Raw genomic sequence first — 6,097 nt, 5'->3', positions numbered from 1 at the left:
GCTGCCCCCAGTGGGCGGAGTCTGATTGCTCTTACCTGCGCAATGGCCACGCCCCCTATTCGACTGGCTTATAAAGGCTCAACTTCAACGTTATTTTTAGCTCAGACATTGGTGACTTTTTAAGTAGACGGATAGTTTTCAAATTACAGACCCACACGTGCCTTCTTGAAAAAACTCTAATTTCTGATTTGTCACAAATATGCCTGTAGCAAAATAAAAAAAGTTGACTTGGAAAGAATAAATTAGCACTTTGCTTCTGCAAGGAGACATTACGTAAATACATTGAATCTATGTATCTGTATATAGATTTTTTTTATACATATTTTGTCTCTTGTGAATATACGTTATTTGTATAGTTGTATTACACACGCACACAAAATTATAATACCTAATTTATTACATTTCATTTATTTATTTTAATCTGTGTCTTGTGTTTATATTTGATTCTGATTCTGTATTTAGGCAACGCAGCAAGTGACAATAATGTAAAGTAAAAGCGCCCTCTAATGTTTAGATTGTAGATGTTGAATTCACTGAAACGTGTTGGCCACGTTTGGCCTAAATCATACCTGCTACTGGAAGCAGGTTTATGGAATAGTCTCAGTGTGCTAGACACTCTCTAACACAAACAAACACAGTCTTATGTTTTGGGGACGTAATTGTACATACTTTAGAGCTTTGAGGAAATAAGGTCTGAGGTGATTTTGTTTTTCTTCAGCCTGGGATTATTACTTTTTCTGGGCTGTGCTCAGCTGTTACAAATCCGTGTGTGATTTTCTCTCTGATCCCACAGCCACTAATAATGTCTGGGGGTTTATTTTTGTTCTTGCCCTTTCAGCCTAGAGAATAAGCACAATTTCTCATAACATGCTGACACACAAGCAAACACTCAGAGTTCATGTTAGCCATGTTGCCCTCCTTGCCAAATGGATCAATGCTGTCAGACAGCGTATTAACACTGGGGCCAGTGATTCAAGGTCAAAAGCTGCTGTAACTGGTCTCACACAACACTGTAGCCCACATATGAATCTTATTTACTCATATTTACTGAGCCCTGACAGACAGGTTATCTCATACTGAAGGCTGTTTTTGTTTCTTCTAGAACTGTTGTCCCCAAAAGTTCCAAAACCCTTTCCAGAGGCGCCATGCCCATTCAAACCATGGGGGCACTCTTTCAGATATTTGAGTGAAATGCATTTTGAATATCGCTTCCAAAAAATATAGGAGTATATAATTCTTTATTTTATTTGCTTTTAGAAATTATTTGTGTAATTCATGGCAAAATGAAATCAGCTCAAATACATTGCATTCTACACGTTGACGCTCTACACCTTGCAAGTTAAGCACTTCATTGAATATCCTACATGATCAATATTCAGGATTATTAAAAGGTGCTCAACGTGCCTAAAGTTCTTGAATTTAACTTTTTGCAAATTGTTTATCCTTTTAATCTTTCACTAGAAAAAATTATAGCCTTTCATTACAGTATAACAATTAAAAGTGGGTATGAAATCACATTATGAAGTAATTGTTTTTCTCCAATACGTTAGCCACAATTATTAGCACCCCTAGAAACTCTTATGAATAAAATATCTAAGAAGTATATTCCCATTCATATGGACATATATTAGTACACCAGGGTGACTACAGACATGAAATTGTCCAACCATGACTTCCTGTTTCAGGAGTAAAGGCCACATTCCCTTAATCATTCATCACAATGAGTAAAACCAAAGAATATAGTTCTGATGTGCAGCAAAAGATTGTTGAGCTTCACAAAATAGAAAGTGGCTATACAAAATAGCTAAAGCATTGAAAATTCCAATTTCCAATCTTCAGGGCAATAATTACGATTTTCCAATCAACTGGAGAAGTTATGAATCTGCCTGGAAGGGGACATCGTCCTAATGCAAGGTAATGAGGATATTTTTACTCTCCAAGAATCACAGCTGGAAAATTACAGAAATTAGTTGAGTCTTGGTGTCATCACCACAAGTTGTTTTCAGAGGGTTTCAAGAAAAATTCTCCAGTTTCAAGAAAAAGCAAACTTCTGTCAGGACCACTATCGTCAAAGATGATTGACAATTAGCATACAGTTTGGATTGGCGGTATGGTTCTGTTCTGGGCAAGAACTCCCTGCGCATCCATGCAGCCTAGCATGGATGAGAGCAGGGAGAGCAGCAATAACCCCCCCCAGGGTAAACGGAACAGAACCAACATAAATGTATTGCAGATATCGTTAAAGTTCTAAAGTAATAATGTTATGTACACATTTTAGAATTAGTCTGATTCAAAGGAGAATCATAAGGCTGAATCCTGACTGACAGAGGAGGAGTTGGGGATGGAGGAGGGTAATTAGCTATTGAGCAATGCAAAAACTGCTGATAATACTGAGGGACCTTATATATGAATGCTTAGATAGGTGTCGTATTCCCATAGGTTGATGGGGATCAGCTGAGAGTCAGCTGATGAGAGCTTGACTAACGTGACCTGCCAGAACTAACACTATGCTAGATTCCAACATATTCAGTTGCCAGACACTACTGGGATGGGGTCCTGCTAGATGAAACTAAAAGAGAGCTTTATGGCACACACAGCATGGGTTTAAAGGGATACACAGGGACAGGGGCGGATTGGCCATCTGGCAATTCTGGCAAATGCCAGAGGAGCCGGACCATTTTGTTTAATGTGGGCCGGTCAGATTTTTTCTAAATATATATAAATAAAATAGTTTTTATGGGGGGGGTTTGACAGTAGCCTACATTATATTAAACAGTTGTAAGCTTAGCATAGAAGAACCCCAGTATATTTTAAAATGTCATTGCTTCATGATAATTGGTTAACTTAAGTGTTAACGAGCCTGTTAGCTACTGAATTGCATGACTGAAATATCAGCACATAAAGTGGGATTTAGGGTAAAAACTGATGCAGGCTACTTGCAATATAGTCTAAGACATCAAAAACCTATAGCAATAGCCATAGTACTATAGACATTTGTAGTGAACTTTACTTTGACTATGTAGATAGTCATATATTAAAATAAAACATTGAGCATGCATACAGTACATAAGTTTACAGTATGCAATTAATCCTTAGGTAGGGTGGACTGCAGAGTCAAGTGTCATGGCGGTAGGAAGACACAATGACAGACACACACCCTGATACAGATGCTGCCAGTTTATTAATAATGTGGCTCTAATTAACTATTAGGATAGGAGGAACCTGTGCCTGTGTCACACACACACAGAGAGAGAGAGAGAGAGAGAGAGATCACACTCACAGCACATACTAGCAACACTTCAGCATACTTTAATTCACAAATAATTGTATATCAAAAAGGATTTACTGCTGCAACTATTTATAGTTTTTGCTATATATTATATTCCCTTTTTTGCTATTATTACTTGTTTGTATTCATGTGTATTCCAATGTTGAGAGCAGTCAGTGAGAAAATATTTTGCTGTAATGTTTAAGTCCTATACTGTGTTCATTAACTAGGATGTTGCTGGAATCAGTACAGCCAGAGACCCCTGGTTTTCCAACACCAGTGCTGTGAGGAAGGATGCTACGGTAGGCCTAGCAGAGACAGGGAGGAGTATGGTAGAGGTAGGAAAAACCCAACAGACAGACAGTGACAACGAAGAACAACATACTGTAGAGAATGACAGTAACAGCAGACAAATGGCATAAACAGACAGCACACAGACTCTAAAACATCCTCAGATTCTTTTTCTTTTGTTTTAACTGTGTGTGTAAATTTGTTATAAACGTGTGCTCTTTAAAAAGTAGAAAGCACTGTTTGCCAGACACATACATTAAATGTTTAAATATCTGTTACATATATGGTACTGCTTATATTATTTCATCATCTGTACACAAATGTAAGTAGTGAATGCGTGTGTCCGTGTCCGTGTGGTAATGTGGGCCGGTGTGGCTACAGTGCCAAGGCTGAATTTTTGTCCCAGTCCGCCCCTGCACAGGGATATGTCTGTGGTTAAATTTACTGCTTGATTTTTAATGTTATGGGTCTATTTTTTTTGCCGGAGGTCCTGGACATCTTGTTGTTCTATCAGATACCAAGAGATAAAAAATCAAAACCTGACTGCCTCTGTTAGAAATCTTATATTGGGGCTGTGGTTGGATCTTTCATCAGGACAATGATCCAAAACAAACACAAAATCAACACAAAAATGAGTCACTGAGCACAAAATCAAGGTCCTGCCATGGCCATCCCAGGTGTGAACTGAAGAGGAGAGGCACAATTTCTTCCAGTGGTAATTGAGCAAAAGAAGGAAGTTAATCCCACACTGAAATTGGTTTAATGTACAGTATATGTAGGCCAATATGTTTGATCAATTTACATCAAATAAATGTCACGTCAAGTTTTTGACATCAGTTTAATTTGCATATTTGACAATTTTTTTGCCTTCAAACTGTCGTCTTTTTTGAATAAAAAATCTGATTTATTTCACAATCTTCTTTGTTCATATTTTTCAATAATTCCGTAATAATTAAATAAATCTTAACTGTATATGAATTACAAACTAATTTAACGTGTCAAAATGTTTTCTATATTTTTTTGAAGACCTCCTCCAATCCAGGAGAATGCGTGATTGGATTTAGCAGTTTTAGAAAGTCACAGGGTTTCTACATAAAATTTTGTTTTGTACAAACAAAATTAAATGATTTAGACAGGGCTTCTACAAAAGAATGAAAGTTACTAGTACAAAAATGTTACTAAATAAAATAATTTAAACAGTTCCTGCTGAATGCTTGCAAAAGTATTACTGTTCGATTGAGAGAAAAGTGTTGTTTCCTTCTTCTGTCATAGCATCTTTGAATAAGATAGTACAAGAAAAATATGACCTCTTTGTATGTGCATTTCTATGCACTAAAAGTTATTGGGCTTTGTTAATGTTCTCATACTTAAAGTTGACAGTGCACAGCATTACATTGAAGATTGAATTCCAATGTATTTGAGCAGATTACATGTCAAAGTGTAGATACAAGATAAGTGATAGATAAGATCCCTTATATACAGTAGATGTGTGTGTGTGTGTGTGTGTGTGTGCGCGCGCGCATGTGTGTCCATGTGTATGGAAGTGAGCATGTATGGGAGAGAGTGTTTGTGTGTCACACCAGCTACACTGAACATTAGACAAAGTGATTGATGACAGAATTGTTGGGTCCACCAGTCTCCCAAACACAGATACATTCTGTACTGGCAATCTAGAATATTAGAGTTCAGGAAGTGTCTCTACCATTAAACAGCCCCTGTATATTCACTTAAAACTGCTAAGAGGATGGAAATGTCAAGAGGGAAAAATGCATTCAGTTTTTTTCTCTCTCCATCCATGGACTCACATAGTGAACCATATCTGGAGATACAGCTATTCGGTTTAGATGCCTGATAAAATTTTCCATGACGGTAGAATAAAGGTTTCCACTCTGTATGTCCAAATGGTTGCTCTTCTGGTGATACTATGAGTTTTTTACAGTCTCTAGAGTCTTATATGATGTAAAATGTTTATTATTATATTTAATTTTTTCCAAATATTGAAATTACTATAAGCTCTATAGGTTTAATTAAACCTGAAGGAGAGAGCAAAGATTTAAGGGGGTCTGAATACTTTCCGTACCCACTGTATATCAGATTGGGTCAGAGCTTCCGTCCTCACAGCTCCCAAGAGATAGTCATTCAGAATGAGAGTGTCTTCAAATGCTGTGATATGTCCTCTCCATCACACACACACAGTGTCCTGTGTTTTCTTTCTCCTCATGTTCACCTTACACTGGTTTGCATTTCAGGCCTATAAAACCCTCTTAATTTCCCCTTTTTTTTTTTTTAACTACTCTTAGTCTTCACTCATTTTCTGAAATATCCAAAGTTTACAGTTCACATAATAGTTCTCAGCATTGTTTTCTTGTTTCTGTCATTACATTATCAATATATTATAAAAATAATTATTGATTTTACTCTTTATATTTGACACTTATTTTCATCTTTATTTCATCTTTCATCTCAGATTTATCTCTCTAATTTATTTAATTAGAGGGATGAAATAATTTAATTTTGACACTATTTGTTTACCAAAAG

This window comes from Sinocyclocheilus grahami, unplaced genomic scaffold (genome assembly GCF_001515645.1).
Source record: "Sinocyclocheilus grahami isolate Dianchi unplaced genomic scaffold, SAMN03320097.WGS_v1.1 scaffold508.1, whole genome shotgun sequence".
Lineage (NCBI taxonomy): Eukaryota > Metazoa > Chordata > Actinopteri > Cypriniformes > Cyprinidae > Sinocyclocheilus > Sinocyclocheilus grahami.
Note: the sequence above shows the minus strand (reverse complement) of the source record.